The sequence below is a fragment of the Saccopteryx leptura genome, chromosome 7 (genome assembly GCF_036850995.1).
Source record: "Saccopteryx leptura isolate mSacLep1 chromosome 7, mSacLep1_pri_phased_curated, whole genome shotgun sequence".
Taxonomy (NCBI): domain Eukaryota; kingdom Metazoa; phylum Chordata; class Mammalia; order Chiroptera; family Emballonuridae; genus Saccopteryx; species Saccopteryx leptura.
The window spans coordinates 114,687,435-114,704,227 of NC_089509.1; the positions used below are offsets into that span (position 1 = coordinate 114,687,435).

The 16,793-nt window shown below is 50.6% G+C and overlaps 1 protein-coding gene across 1 annotated transcript in view; it reads left to right on the forward strand.

Moving 5' to 3' along the window:
* DIS3L2 (DIS3 like 3'-5' exoribonuclease 2) overlaps positions 1-16,793 on the forward strand; it is a 320,107-nt gene that overhangs the window by 266,717 nt on the left and 36,597 nt on the right. The window lies entirely within an intron of this gene.

Below are 16,793 nucleotides of genomic sequence, written 5' to 3' on the forward strand. Positions count from 1 at the left end.
TGTCATTTTTTTTTTTTATTTGTTTGTTTGGTCAGGTTTTCTTGAGCCACGCCAATTGGTGTGTAATAGTATTTCATTGTGATTTTCATTTGCATTTTCCTAATGACTAATAATATTTAGGATCTTTTCATGACATAGTTGTGGTCTGCATATCTTTTTTGATGAAGTGTCTGGTTAGATCTTTTGCCCATTTCTTAATTGGGTTGTTTGGTTCTTATTAGTGGGCTTTGAGAATTCTCTTTCTGTTTTGGTTATAAATCCGCTATCAGATATGCAATTCGCAAACGTTTTATTTCACTCTTTGGGCTGTCTTTTCATTCTCAGCTCTTCATTCTCGCTGGTTTGTCTTTCCATTTTCTTTTTGAAGAGCGAAATTTTTAAACTTTGATGAAGTCCAGTTTATCAGACTTCTTTCTTTTTTATGGATTGTGCTTTTGGCTAAGAAATCTTAGACTAACCCAAGGTCACAAAGATTTTCTCCTCTGTTTTCTTCCAGAATTTTATAGTTTTAGGATTTACATCTCAGTTCTCCCATTTTTTAAACACTTTTTTCCTAGGACTAGAAATTTCTTTGGGAAAACACTTCCAATAACAGAGCCCGACCCACCTGAGGAGATCCGGATGGAGTTGGTCCAGGGTCGCCTTGCCAGGCATGGTGCCCTCCGGGAACCCTCAGAAGAGAGGTATTGGCATCAGAAGCTGCCCCTGAAGCGGCCTTTAAACAGCCATGCGGCTTCACTGGCTTAAGACTTGGCGTAAGAGTGAAGATTACACCTTCCTGAAGGAGGGTGCTGATGATGAGAGGAAAACCTCTACACTTTCTGGATGAATCCTTCTGACGGCTGCACAGAGCCGGGTGGTCAGGGCTGCCGAGCCCAGAACCTTGCCGATTACACGCAAACACCCATGCCGGGGACTCACCCAATCACGCCTTAATCTCATAAACAAGAGGCTTTTAAAAATTACAGTCAACAAGGCAGCTTGCTAGTTACGACTGCCATGGAGATGGGGTTTTCGTCGGAACAGCAGGAGTGCAGTGCGGTGGGAAGAAAGCCTGCTGTGGGTGAGAGGCCAAGGGTTGCTTGCCTGGGAAGGACGTGCCGCCGATGTTTGGTGGAAGTTGTGAGATGACCGACCGAGCGCGGCTCATGGTGGCTTGCCGCCTCTCGTCTCCGGGAACGTGCACGCAGCCGCGGTGTCCAGACAGCGGCAGCGACGGGCCCCATCGCATCAGGCGTCGCACAAGAGACAAGCTGCGGGCCTGTCCCCCAGATCGCGCGGTCCCAACCAGGACCCGTGCGTGCTGGGTCCCGGGAGCCAGGAGAGAGCCCTGGCCCGGGAAGGGAGAGCAGTTGAGAACAGTGGGGAATGGCTCTTCCGAGGCTGTTCCCGGCGGAGCGGTGCCGGCGTGGCGGGTTCCAGGATGTACGGGCTGCTGACGTGGCTGTCCTAGGAAGGGCTCACGCGATGGCGATGGGAAATGTAATCGGAGGTGTAACCAGGGCCACCCTTGTAGGCCCTTGTTTGCCTTGCGCTGAAATACGAGTGGTTTGAATTCAACTTGGTATAGAGAGCTGACAGGGAGGCCCAGATGAGAGAGGGGCCGAGGAGGAGGGACCAGAATCCTGGAAGTGGCGGGGGATGGGGGAGGGTCTGGTTCTCCTCTTTCTTTCTTTCTTTCTTTCTTTCTTTCTTTCTTTCTTTCTTTCTTTCTTTCTTTCATTTTTTTTTACAGAGACAGACAGGGACAAACAGGAATGGAGAGATGAGAAGCATCAATCATTAGTTTTTCGTTGTGCATTGTGACGCCTTAGTTGTTCATTGATTGCTTTCTCATATGTGCCTTGACCACGGGCCTTCAGCAGACTGAGTAACCCCTTGCTTGAGCCAGCGACCTTGGGTCCAAGCTGGTGAGGTTTTGCTCAAAGCAGATGAGCCTATGCTCAAGCTGGCGACCTTGGAGTCTCAAACCTGGGTCCTCGGCATCCCAGTCCGACGCTCTAGCCACTGCGCCCCCGCCTGGTCAGGCTCTCTCGGGTTTCTGCGTCTGAGCTGCTGGTGGTTATGGTGCTGCCCCAGAGGCCCCCCCACACCCTGGGAGGAAAGGCAGGCATCGGCTGGGGACCCTCCAGACTGAGATACATTGGGACCATTTGGTTAAAGGACCCACGAGGCAGCCGCCGTGGAGTCCGGTGTGCTCACCACCCTGCATTAGGCTCTTCTCTGTTCATTAAGCATCTCTGGAAGCTCATGAACACACGTGCCTTCCCAAGTCCAGTGAGTGGGACTAGAAATGACGTAAAGGCCAGTGCAAGAGGCTGTGGTGAGCACCCCCGGGCGCTGAGCAGCAACAGGCGGCACACGTCTGTCCTCCAGGGTGAGCCAGGCCGCCACAGGAGCGCCTGAGGCCCGGCACGGAGCTGGGGAAGGCGGCCACCGTCAGCTCTGCCCCCGCGGCTGCCCTGCGCCCGCCCTCCTCCTCTCTTCTCCACTGGCCAAGCCCTTCTCACATGTTTAAAAAAAAAAAGAGTGAATTCACTCGCAGTCCTTTTGAAACCCGACGTGTCAGTGATAGATGAGGGGTATTCTTTAACTTCAAAGGGGAGACGCTGCGTGAGTGAATGTGGGCCGGGGGAGTTGAAGAGTCCAAGGGAACAGGAGACACATGGGGTGACCCCTCTATCGGGAGGAGTGCCCTCAGTCCACCCCTGCTGGTGCCATGCAAAGGCACAGACAATGCCACTGTTAATAAATCATGAAGGGTCCTGAATACCCGTTTTTGTCCGTTCTCAATGGGCCCTCGGCGTATTGCTTAGGATGTAGCCAGCTGTTTGTGCTGGGCTCCCAGCTACTCCGAGTGCTCTCTCGGCTATGTAACGGGGTCTTTGCATGTGCGACTTCAGGGGAGAGTTCTTCAGATTTCCATGGCTAGCCACAGTAAAGGTGACCTCGTGGGTAGTGCGGCCATTGTCACTCCCTCACACATGGCCGCCTTTGAGTGATGCTGAGCTTTGTGGGGTATCCATGCAGCACCTAATTCAGTCACACGTCTGACCCTTGCCTCTCTTTGGCACCGTCCCCCTCTCTGTGCTCAGCGCCCCGCCGAGGCTTCCGCACAAACCCCGGCTGTCCTCTGGAGGCCCCAGTGCTGAGCAGAGAGTTGTGGTCATTTTCCCACTTTCAGAATTCTAGGCCCCCCGGTGACTCCGGCGTGGGGAGCAGCGGCTCATTCCCAGGAGGGTGTGCACAGGACGATGCCTGCTGGAGGGGCCTCTGAAAGCCCCCCCTCCCGCGCGTGTTTCCACAGGGGCGTCTCGGGAAGCACGGGGAAGAATAGCCTGGGGTCGCTTAGGGCTGGCGTGGTCATTTCCTTAATCATCTGTGACCGTCAGGGGCCTGATTTTGTATACAGAGGGACAGCAGTTTCCCCAACTCATTATTAATAACAACCAACAGCCACCATTGACTGAGCACCTGCCTCTCGCCGAGTGCTTTCACCTTTCACCTCATTGAATCCGCAAACCTTTCACCCATTTTTACAGATGAGGAGACAGAGTGGGGTGAAGTCACTTGTCACAAGTCACATTGCTAGAAGAGACAGAACTAGGGTAGGAACAGTCCCTTTTCTGCTCAATTTTTAAATTTCTCTCGGTGGTGGTGGTGGTTTTATATTCAACTGTGTATCTGAAAAATGGATCTGGTCTCATTCTAGGATAGCTTTGCAGAGCTATTTTAAAATACTAGTATGATTCCATTTATATAACATTCTTGAAAAGACAACATTGTACAGCTGGAGAACAGATTGGTGGCTGCCAAGACGTAGGGATGGCGGAGGGGAGGCTGGTGCCCGGGGGAGATCTTCGTGGTGAGGGAGCAGTCCTGTATCCAGATTGCAGTGATGGTTACTCGGAGCCGGATGTGTGGCAGGTGACATGGGAGTAGACATGCGTTGTGCCAGAGTCTGTTTCCCGGGTTTGAGATTGCATCGTAAGTCCACGAGGTGTCACCTTTGGCAGAAATTAGGTAGAGTACAGGGGAACTCTCTGTACTATCTTTGCAGTTTCTGTAAATCTATAATTATCTCAAAACGAAAAGTGGACCTTGGGTGGGACACAGGCATTGTGCCTGGGCAGAGGCCAGGCCTCAGCCGGGGCTGCCAGCTCTCGGGAAGCGGTCCCCGTGGCACTGTCGGAGGGGAACACAGCCCGAGGAGAGGGACTAGGTGCTAGCCTCTGTCGGATGTCACCCGCGATTCTGTTGTCTTAGGAGGAAGAACTCCGCTGAGGCAGGGACCCTGGGCTCCAGGGGCAGGACTGCCGTGCGTGCTCGGGACAAGCTTTCTGACTGGTCTGAGCCTCCATGTCCCCAAATACAGAGTCGGAGTGGCACCGGCCCCCGCCTCTGAGGTTATTGAGAGAATCCAGCAAGAGCACACATGAACATGCTCGGCACAGGGAGTGCTTGAGCGAGCTGCCTTGCGACCTTTCTGTTCCGTCATCGCTCTGTCTGTTTCCACGGTGTCCCGGGCACTGTCTTCAGACCAGTCTCACCCGTATTCACAGGACAGGGCACGTTCCCTCTCATTCTTCTGGTTTTGTCATTTTTCCACTCACCAGTTTTTTCTTAAGCACCACCTTTGGCGAAGACTCTGGCAGGCGCTGGGGATACGGTGATGGACACGACCGGGGCAGTCTGTGCCCTCAGAGAGCTGAAGCTCTTAGTTTTTCCTGTTGCCCGAATCTCCCCTCTGTGTCTTCCAGGTCCTTGCTGTCCTGCCGGACTCAGCCCGGGTCTCACCCCCTGCTCTCAGGTCACTCTCCCAGACCCCTCTCGGAGCTCCGGCAGCATAGGGGGCGGTGTGACTTGGTCCCCGCTCCCAGCCTGGATTGTCCTTTTCCCCCTCCCGTAGTTTCTGGCACAGTACCAAATGACACAGAACCAATGACACAGAATCCTACCGAGCAAGGGCTTGCTCGCCGTACTGTCGGACAGAGAGCCCCAGGGAACCAAAGGAATAGCTCTTCTGAGGCGTTCTGCTCCCAGAGGAAGTCGTGGGTGGGGCCCATGGCTAAAGTAACAGAAATCAGCTATGAACCCTCAACCCATGTTTTCAATAGGATAATAATGGATCCTATATCAATCTTAGTTTTCATTGTCACTGCTTTTAAATTTTTTACTTCCTTCCTGCCATCAGTGTTTTGCCTACCTGACTGGTTTTTCTTCTCTTCACCTTTCACAAACCCTGAGCATAAGGAGCCCTGGACCCTAGTTCTGGTCCTATTACTAGCCAGCTCTGTGGCTGAGCCACATCAGCCAGAGGGTGGTTTTGTTGAATTGGAAAAGCAGAGCTAGCTCCTCTCTCTCTCTCTCTCTCTCTCTCTCTCTTTCTCTCTCTCTCTCCACTGATTTGAGAGAGAGAGAAGCAATAATTTGTTGTTCCACTTAGTTCTGTACTCACTGGTTGCTTTTCGTACACACCCCAACCAGGGATTGAACTTGTGACCTTGGTGCACCAGGACAGCTCTCTGTTCTCTAAGACACCCGGCCAGGGCCTCGTCTCTCTCTTTCTCGCTTGCTGTCACCTGAGGAGGCTTACCTGGCACCTGCAGTCTCCAGTCAGCACCCTGACCCTGGTGGGCCCACCCAGCTGTCCACCTCCTCCAGGCCGACCTCTCCTCCCGGCACTGGGCGGGGTGTCCGCTCAGCTCTCTGCTGGACAGAAGGAGGCCCCTCTACCCCGCTCTGCCGCACTGCCTTTGCCCGCGAGCCTAGGAAGGCGGACACTGTGAGTGCCACTTGCCATCTTTTGTCTTTAGAATCTAGACAAGAGGAGTAAACTGCTGGAGCCCACTGTTTGTGGAAGAAGAAATTGCAAGTGTGGCCGAGTGGGAAATGGACAGACTTGCGTGACATGGGTTTGGGTTCAGTTTCTGGGGCTGCTACGTGTAGCCTGACCTCAGGTAGGCAAGTTACTTCACTTCTCTGAGCCTCAGTTCCTCGCCTTTATAAGAGAAGTAGCAGTACCTGCCAACTTGGGGTTCTTGGCACAGTGTCTGGTTGAATGTGGAACCTATTTTCCTAGGGTCAGCCATCACCTAGAAATCCTTTGTTTAATCAAGGCTTTGGGGGATCACGAAGAGTAATCAATGGTGGGATTTTTCTGCTGGAGCTTATAGTCTGTGACAGTCAAACAAATATACAGCTAGCGACATGATCCAACTCGAGGATGAACGCGAAGAATCAGACCGCGGTAGGAGCGATGTTTTTGTATCCGGCTGCCGGGAGCCAGCCTCTGCCTTGCTCCAGCAGGTCCGCGCGGCCTCCACTTTCCCGAGGAGGGGTTTACAGATGAGCTGGTGCCGGGGCAGAGGGACCAGGCAGCCTCCGTGTTGAGGCATCTGCAGCCTGGCAGGGCCTGTGAAGCTTTGCTGTGGAGTAACGAGCCTCACGTGGGGCACAGCGGCCTTGCTACCTGCTGCCACAGGAGATCCAGTCACCAGGGGACAAGCGGCGCTGCCCTGTGGTGGGTGCCCCGTATCAGCACGGCTGCCGACGGCGCTGTGCATGCTGGCGGGCTTGTCCACGCACACAGGTGACGCTTGCAAGCCTTGCGTCCCCTGCTCAGTGCCACAGCGGTCCTGTGCGTGGAGAAGGGCTTCCCAAACACTGCTCCAGCTAAGAATTGAGTCCTGCAGTCAGGGAGGTTCCAGAGGCCCCAGGGTTGTCACATTTGGGACTGGGCAGTCCCAGTCAGCTTGTTCCAGTATGTCATCTTCTACATTTTGATCTCAGCTCGTTATGAGAAATAAACCCAGGCCTTATTACATCAGGAACATTTATAGGGTGTTTGCCACAGCCAGTACTGCTCTGAGACGGTTTTCCTCATTTAATCTTCACAAAGACCCTACAAAGTAGGTACTGTTATTATCCCCATTTTCCAGAGGAGGAAACTGAGGTACAAGAGGTACAGTGACTTGCTTGGGGTTATACAGCTAATAGAAAGTAAAGCCAGGATTCAAAATCAGATGACCCGAAGACGCTGTACCTCTACTTATTCTGTGCAGCCTCCCAGCATCGGCAGTGTGTATAAGTACACCTGTCGGCATTTCCTCCCTAATACAGTAGGCTGGGTCCCTGGCAGGGGCCACAGCAAAGCACGAACCCATAGGAGTGCTAGAAAGAGACCGTGGGCAGGCTAAGGGGCGGAAAGTTAGACCAGAGGGCCCCCGGGTTTCTGCAAGGTATGAGCCCCTGTCTGCCCCCGAGTCCCAGCCCAGAGCCCCTGGAGAGACTGTACAAAGGTTGAAAGGAAAACAGGTTTCTGCTTAATGAAAATGTTCCTCTAAGATTACTGCAAAGCATTTTTTTACATTTAATATTATGTCTAGTTTCTTAAATGGTTTTTAACTATGTTTGACTATTCAATGATTCTCTATTTACCAAAGCTGATTTTTCTGTTAGCAAGGCAAATAGAAATTTGCTCGTTTTCCTTAGTACTGGATCCTGGCACTTCGTAATAATACCCTCAACTAATCTCTTTAAATTTTTATTTTATTTTATTTTTGGTTTTTGCATTTCAACTTAGCTATAAACTTCCTTTTGTACTTTCTTTGAACTTCACAATACCCATGTGTTCTTTGGTTTTTACTGTAATTAGAATGGTATCTATTAGATTGATATGGTATTCTGTAAAGGAAAAGGTTAAATTATTTTGAATGAGAATAGGGACCTCAGTTAACCCCAGGTATGGGCCCCCTCTGTGTCCCTTCCAGACTGTTCCCACCAGTTTAGATAACAGGCACTTGGTGACTGGATGGTGGTGGGTGTTCTGCCAGGAGGCGCTGCAGAGCCTGCTGTTGCGGGTTGGAGCCAGGTCCCAGGGGAGGGGGGCACTGACTGCCCCAGGGCCAGACGCGACCTTAGAATGTTGTCCAGACACTTGGCCTTGTCTCGGAGGAAGGTAGTAGAATTAGCATAGAATCATGTCATGAACTTGGACAGTCGCTCTTGGCTACATGAGACATCCCTATGTAGTAGGGTTCTTCCCTGTCATCTCTTTCTCATGAAAACATCTAAGGACGTGAGCACTGGTCCTTCTGAAATCCTCAGAGTTTCTGTTCTCACAGATTTGGAAGGGACATTTTACAGGTGCTTTTGTCCACGAAACCTAGAAAATATCTCACATTCATCCATAAACCAAACCACAAGAAGAAGCGAAGAGCAAGTCAGCTCCATTTTACAGGTGGGAAGATGAAGGCCTTCAGAACCCCACAGCCACCCTGGAGTCCGGGAGAGAACAGAGACAAGCCCAGAGCTGCTGGCTCCCAGCTTGGGGTTACATAACTCCTGACTCCTCAAGTCCTTGGAAACTGAGGCCAGTTCCCCGGAAGATCATTCGGCTCTCTCCTGTTTTTTTATTTTTTTTATTTTTATTTTTTATTTTTTTCACTTTTCTGAAGCTGGAAACGGGGAGAGACAGTCAGACAGACTCCCGCATGCGCCCGACCGGGATCCACCCGGCACGCCCACCATGGGGCGACGCTCTGCCCATCAGGGGGCGATGCTCTGCCCATCCTGGGCGTCGCCATATTGCGACCAGAGCCACTCTAGCGCCTGGGGCAGAGGCCACAGAGCCATCCCCAGCGCCCGGGCCATCTTTGCTCCAATGGAGCCTTGGCTGCGGGAGGGGAAGAGAGAGACAGAGAGGAAAGTGCGGCGGAGGGGTGGAGAAGCAAATGGGCGCCTCTCCTGTGTGCCCTGGCCAGGAATCGAACCCGGGTCCTCCGCACGCTAGGCCGACGCTCTACCGCTGAGCCAACCGGCCAGGGCCTCTCCTGTTTTTTTCGAGAGGAGAGCCAGCTTGGTTACGGCTCGGAGGATTGTACGAGACTGTCCCGTTTTCTCTCTTCCGTGAGCTGAGTGCCTGCCATCGTGATCATTGTCTAATCAGGTTGTATTCACACCTGCCTGGATCTCAGCTTTACACACGTTTGGTTTATGTTTTAAAGGACTTTATTTTATTCATGTGTACCCTCACCTGTCTCCAAAAAGGATTTGAGAAGACTTGTAACAAAGAAAATGACCCATGAAATGAATACAGTGAAAAGAAGACAGACGGTCAGAACCCAGGAAAGGAGGCAGAAGTCTCCTGCTTCGGGGGGGAAGGGAGAGGGTTCATAAGGTTTATCTCTTAAAACAAACCTCATTGAAAGTCAAGGGATAGTTTTCCTAGCTCTCACATAAGGCTTGATGCTGGGGACATTAAAGGTTATAGTGGACAGCCTGACCAGGCGGTGGCGCAGTGAATAGAGCGTCGGACTGGGATGCTGAGGACCCAGGTTCAAGACCCCGAGGTCACCAGCTTGAGTGTGGACTCATCTGCTTTGAGAAAAAGCTCACCAGCTTGGACCCAAGGTCGCTGGCTCGAGCAAGGGGTTACTCGGTCTGCTGAAGGCCCGTGGTCAAGGCACATATGAGAAAGCAATCAATGAACAACTAAGGTGTCTGCAATGTGCAATGAAAAACTGATGATTGATGCTTCTCATCTCTCCATTCTTGTCTGTCTCTGTCTATCCCTCTCTCTGACTCTCTCTCTGTCCCTGAAAAAAAAAAAAGGTTATAGTGGACAGATTTTACATTTACAAATGAAGAAGGAGGTTTCATACGGCTATTTCTTAAAACAAACTTTGGTGAAAACCAAAGGGTAATGAAAACAGCCTGAGGAAGGCGAGTGAGCTAGTGAACAGCTCCCGCCGTCCACACGCATGGCGCTCCTGCAGCCGGACCTGACTCGAGGAGGAGCTGAGACCACCCCCGGAGTGAGCAGACGGCCCCTCACGCAGGCTGCCTCTGCCGGTTCCTGTCTCCCTGCGGTGTGGAACAGAAGCTGCGCTGCAGACCGCCCCTAGAGCTCCATGAGGCGTGAGGTCTGCAAGGGCGATGCTCTCCACTGTGTGGGTCAGGGCCTCAGGCTTCAGAGAGCAGGTGGCTGACTGGCCCAGCTGACACCCTCTTAATGCAGAGGGACCCAGACGACAGCTGCCCTCCGTGCAGGGGCCAGAGGCAGTCCCCACAGTCAGCTCGGGGGCTTCCCCGTGGAAGCAGCTTTGGACGACTCCAGCCCCTGAACAGTGGTTGGCTGGGGCCCTAGGGCACTGAGCGGAGATGGGTCTGGTCTGGTAATGTCCCAGCATGGTCCCCTTCTTTGGCCATGAAGATCACCAAACATGCTTCAGCTGCGAGTCGATTGGGTTGCAAGTCCCTGCCTCTGACCACATGTGGTGCACGCACACTTGCTCACCATGCTTGGTGGTCACCACTGTCCTACTGTCCAGAAATCTGAGGGGCAACGGCCTGGCTCAGTGACCAGGGGCGGCCTGTTTGGGAAAGCTGGCGCCAGGGAACCCCCGTTCTGCTGAAGGAGACCCTGGGGTGGGGAGTGAGCCCTTCTGGGCTGTTCTCACCCATCAGCAGAGGCAGAGATGACCCGGGGCAGTGGCCCGCAGAGCTCTCCGGCCCTGGCCGTGCTGGCGCATAATGAAATAGCCCTCAGAAGAGGAGACAGCTGGACAGGCAGACAGGAGAAGCCAGGCTTCTCTCCCGGGACTGGCTTGTTGACTCAGGCAGACGTGGGAGGGACCAGCAAGCTTCGCCTCAGAGGCTCCTGCTGGAAGAGCACCTTCCCTAGGGGTTGACTCTAGCCCTAGAGACAGGCGGTTTTTCTCCTGAGCAAGTAAAACCTCAGCATTGAAGAGCCCTTGTCCTGTCACTTCTAACCTTAATGAGAACAGAACGAGCTTCTGGAACAAGGTGCAGTGGAGTCAGGAGAAGTGGCCTTAAGTGAAAACACAGCTGCGGGGTTTGCAGACGGGGCCGCAGGGAGGCATCACCCAGCAGCAGCGGCCAGCTCGCCTCAGACCTTCCAACACTAATGAATCGGGAACTCCATGCTGCACAGGATTGAGTTTGATGGGTCCCTGTGCCAGCAGAGGGATGTATTTTTCTTGAAAGACCAAGGTGCCAGAAATCTCCATGATTACGTTACTGGAGCAAGGTTCTTTTTTGTGGTTTGTGAAGTTGAGCGTCAGGACTGCAGGATTCTCTTGCTCTTTCTCACTCTTATTTTTTCCAGGTCAGAACCAGAGCCTGGGGTGGGGAGGAAAATCCTGCTGAATGAGCAAGTTCTTTCTTAAAAAGCTCTCTCCAAGTCCAAGAAGACTTCAGTGGACTTAGGAAGAAGAAACTTAATACATTGCCATAGAGTCGTTGTGAAGTGAGTGAGAGCCAAGTCCACAGCATCTTTGTCTTATAAAAGAAAGCAAAGAGGAGATGGAAAAAAAGGAATAATGCTCAGGAAATCCAAACCAAACAAGGAAAACTAAAGAAGAAAAACGAAAGATCACCTCGGAGAATGTGAAGATTTCCTTCTAATAAGATTTTTCAATTACAAAACCAGGCTCAGGTAGAAGGGACTTTTCTGTTCTTTTTAAGTGCCATAAATGGCATACCTGAAATGTTTGAACTAGGGCGGGATCTGCCACTTGCATCCCGAGAAGGAGTTGGACACCCTGCAGGACCAGTGGCCTGTGCGGGGAAGAGTTGAGCATGAGGCGCTGGAGGCTTCCCGGGCTGGTCCTTGACCTGCGTTTGAACCTTGGTCCTAATAGCTAGCAGATTGAAGCAAGCTCACAGGCCTCCCAGAGAACCCATGTTGGTTTGAACTTGAGCAAGCCTGGCCACAGCACTGCACTCTGCCTTTAGCAGCGACCTCACTCAGTGCACCCTGGGAAAGGGACGCAGGGCTGGGCTCCGAGGTCTCCCCTGTCCGGTCATGAAGCAACCTGAGAGTTCCATTCAGACCATGGTCAGGGAGAGACCTGGTTGCCCATCAGAGGCCATCTTGGAGCCACTGTGGACAGGACAGGCAACTCCTAAACTTCTTCATGCATTTTTGCCCATCCAAAGTCAGGCTGGATGTTTTCAAAAACAGCAGAAGCTCTGAGCTGGTACCTTGCTTAGCTGATGGAGTTTAATGCCAAGTTGCCTTTGCATAATGTTCTCCAGAAAAGAGGCTGTTTGGACTGGCTTGTGGTGGTGCAGTGGATAGAGCATCAACCTGGAATGCTGAGGTTGCAGGTTCGAAATCCTAGGCTTGTTCCGTCAAGGCACATACCACGAGCAATCAATGAACAGCTAAAGTGGAACAACTATGAGTCGATACTTCTCGCCACCCCCCTTTGTAATATCAATAAATAAAATCTGGAAAGAAGGGGAGGGAGAGAGGGAGGAGAGAGGGAGGGAGGGAGGGAGGAAGGAAGGAAAGAGAGAGAGAGAGAGAGAGAGAGAGAGAGAGAGAGGCTGTTGGGAAAGCCAGCTGTGTACCTGAACAGATTGAAGACTGATTTGCTCACCAGCCCAAAGGACACCTGGCACACCGCCCTCTTCATGCCAATGTCTAGGTTGCTAGAGAAAATCAACCCTGGGCAGATGGTTGCCACGCTAACTTCAGAGCCGTGGCCTCAGCTGGACCCTACGCTCCTGGCAGTCCTTGTGCTCTTCCCTGCTCACCTGTTTTTCCTATTCTCCAAAGAAGCAATTTCAGACCTTCATCACTTTTCTCTAACTTTCCTTCCTTCCCTCACCAAATCCTCCATTCCTTGCAGGTAATTTGACCTCCTAATTCTTAGAAATGAACAAAAATCAGAGCAGAACATTCCAAACCGCCACCACCCTCCAACCCCCTCTGCCAAATCCACAGAGAGGTCTGCATTTCTGCCCAGCTTCCCCGATGTCTACGGGGGCGAAGGGGTCTTCCAGGGGGTGCTGGAGTCTACGCCCCCTGCCAGCCCAGACATCTGGACTCCTCACTTATCTCTGCGGCTCCTATAGTTTTGACTCCCCTCTCCATAGTGCCTCCTCCACATCGGCATTTAAACAAGTCTTGGGCATCTTATAAACCCTCTGCTTCAACCCCACGCCCTGTGATCCTATCCCTTTCCACTCCGGTCCTCACCGTCGAATTTGCTAAAGAATTGCGTACACTCACGACCCCCCTTTGCTTACCTTCCACTCAGTTTGGAACCCATCACACCCAGATCTCCGCTCCCGCCACTCTCCTGAGAGTTTTTGTCTCTAATTCCAGAGGATTCTTTGCTTTGGGTGCTTGTTCTTCTCTTATTTGACCCCTTAGAAGGATTTAATGCTGCCGACTGCTCCCTCCTTAAGGCGTGTTTCCCCTTGCCTCCGGTAACCTCATAACTGAAAACCCCATGGCTCCTCGGTCCCCATCGTCCAGCTCTTAACTACAGCTGTCTCTTAGAATTCTACCCGAGACCCAGAGGCGGATTTAACGGCAGGCACACCCTGGGCCCCGACTTCTGAAGGGCCCCACAAAACCCCAACTGTCCACTTTTTTCTAATGTAAGGGACCCAATATTTTCTTCTGCGCCCGGGGCCTCCACTGACCTTATTCTGCCTCTGCCAAGACCCAATTTTGACTTTACATTCTCTCTTAGGACGATCTCACCCACTCTAATGGCTTCAGTTACCATTTACCTCCATCCAAAGGTTCCCAAGTTTGTAGCTCCAGATTACAGTCTAGCTTATAAACTTCAGAATTATTTATACAGCTGCCTGCTGGTCATTCCCACTAAGATGACACCTTAAAATCGGCACTCCCAGCCCTGGCCGAATAGCTCAGTTGGTTAGAGCGTCGTCCCGATATACCAGGGTTACAGGTTTGATCCCTGGTCAGGGCACAGGCAGGAATCAACCCATGGATGCATGGATAGGTGGAACAACAAATCGATGTTTGTTTCCCTCTCTCTCTCTCTCTCTCTAAAAATCAGTCAATAAATAAATTTTTAAAAAAATCAATACTCCCAAACTAAACTCAAACTCTCTTCCCAAACCCGCTGCTTCTCATGGCAGCGAGTGGCCACACCATCTACCCCGCTGCCCAAGGGGAAGAGCTCGAAACATTATCTCTGATGCCTCCCTCGCACTCACTTTATAACCGGCCCATCACCAGGTCCTTCAGTACCGGTGAGGTGGAAAGAATGTGGGTTTTGGTTGAAGTTCTCATTCTAATTATGGTTTGGACAAATTACTTCTCCTTCCTCAGCCTCAAGTTCCTTACCTATAAAAAGGAAGTAGTAATACCTAATTCATATGGTTGTGGTCAGGATAAAGGGAAGTCTTTACTGGTAGACATTCAGTAAATGTAAGTTCTTCACTCAGTAAATACGAGTTCCCTTTTGTCTGCTGTCCCTCTCCCCATCCCTGTTACCACCTCTGCTCACCTGTCTTGTTGTTGAATTAGTATATACATGGTTTCTTGACCTTGAGAATCTCCCTGAAATTAAGCTTCCCATATGATAGGGTTGCAGGTAGTGGCCATGACCCTCTCCTCCCTTAAGTGGACAAAGGGACATTGACAAACTAGATGTTCCAGATCACCTTCCCCAGGCATCCGGGTGACTAACCCAGGTGTGGAAGGTCCCCTAGCTTATTTACAGTTAATCTTACATAAATGGCTGAAAGATACATTTTTCCTTAATGACTACCAGCCCCCACCCTCAAATCCCCTATTTAACCCTACCTGTTAGAGAACCGGGGCTGCTCTTCCTTACGAGACAGCCCGGTGGGTTTCTTGTCATTAAAGCCTGTTATACTGGTCTTTCAGACTCCGGTTGATTCTATCACCATAACTCTTTCATGGCACAGGGCTGTAGTTTATCTCACCGTGCTTATCATGAAGAATTTGGAGAATACAAAGAAAGAGAAGCAGTTGCCATTGCCATTTTTGTATTGTTCCTTCCAGTCTTTCTTCTGTGCAGTCTTTGTTGTCATCTGTATAATTTTCTTGTATATAATCAAGTATGCATCCTGGGTTGTTTTATTTTTTATGTATCCAGATATTTTCCCAGGTTAATAAAAATTATTCATAAATATCAATAAATTCAAGCCTGACCAGGTGGTGGCTCAGGGGATAGAGTGTCAACCTGGGATGCTGAGGATCCAGCTTTGAAACCCCCGACATCACCAGCTTAAGTGCAGGGTTGCTGGCTTGAATGTGAGATCACAGACATGACTCCATGGTCTCTGGCTTGAGCCCAGAGGTCACTAGCTTGAAGCCCAAGTTCGCTGGCTTGAACAAAGGGTCACTGGCTCAGCTGGAGTCCCCCCCGTCAAGACACATATGAGAAGCAATCAATGAATAACTAAAGTGCTGCAACTATGAGTTGATACTTCCCATCTCTCTCCCTTCCTGTCTCTCTGTCTCTCAAAATATATATATATATCAATAGAAAAAGAAAACATCTTCATAAGTAGTGTAATGACTACATACTACTCTGCATGTGACTCTGGTGTAGTTTATTTAACCATTCTGCTATTACTGGTCTTTTAGAGAATTTCCAGCAAATAATATGGAGGTCAACAGTTTTGCAAAAAAAAAAAAGCTTTTCCTCCTATATATATATAATACTTTTTCTAAGCCATAAATTTATTAACTTGAATCACTGAGTCAAAGGATATGGAAATTTCTCAGCAATACAGTCTTTTTTTTTTTACAGAGACACAGAGAGAGTTAGAAAGAGGGATAGATAGGGACAGACAGACAGGAACAGAGAGAGATGAGAAGCATCAATCATCAGTTTTTCGTTGAGACACCTTAGTTGTTCATTGATTTCTTTCTCATATTTTCCTTGACCGCGGGCCTTCAGCAGACTGAGTAACCCCTTGCTCAAGCCAGCGACCTTGGGTCCAAGCTGGTGAGCTTTTGCTCAAACCAGATGAGCCCGCGCTCAAGCTGGCGACCTCAGGGTCTTGAACCTGGGTTCTCCGCATCCCAGTCCGATGCTCTATCCACTGCACCACTGCCTGGTCAGGCAGCAAAACAGTCCTTTGAAACAGACTTGATGAATATAGGCCTGACCTCAGCTGCAAAGGGGGAGGTGAAGAGAAAAGAGTTATGTTTAATAGATTTTTATAAATAATTATTTTCTGTTTTACTGGAGAAGGGCTGGGGAGGACCAAGCAGTGCTCTGTAGGGAAACCACACCTTCGACCTGAAGTTCCTGGCTTCATGATGGTAAAGGGCTTGTTTCTGTTTTTGTATTTTCATCTGGGTCAGTAAGAGGACAAGCCATTCCCACGAGCTTGCTTCCCTCTAAGGGAGAGGAACATCGGCAGCATCTAATGATGCAGGTCGTTAGCTATTGTTAACAGCCTTGCAGTTAGAAACAAGTTATAATAATGCATCCTCCTAATGTGCAGCTAATTTTAGTGAAAATTTCCCTAGTGATTTAAAACCCCAGTGAGTTGGTAAATCTGGTCGTTGGCTCTGCACTTGGAAATGTTAACGCTGCCGTAGCCAACTGGGCTCTCGTGGGACACACAGAAGCTCCCGAGCCCCGGTTTCCCAGAGATACAGGTGGAGTTCTACACACACCTGAGCATCCGCCCCTGCCCCCTTCTGGAATCCGGAAAGAAACTGAGATTTCGTTACCAGAGTTCTTGTTCCTGATCTTTCCCAACCAGAGAGAGCTGATGACGCCTCTGTGTTTACATATCCAAAACCAAGCCTTGGACTCCCTATCCATATACAAGCTCAGTCTTCCCACCCAGCAGTGGGATGGCCATGGGCTGGTTGTTCTAATCAAAAGTTGAACCGTCCCTGATTTCTTCATTTCCATCCTTACCACTCCCCAGCGTCAAATTCATCAGTGTGTCCTGTCAGTGCTACTTCTAACCGCTCACTTCAGGGTCAGATCTCCTGTTGTTCACCCCTG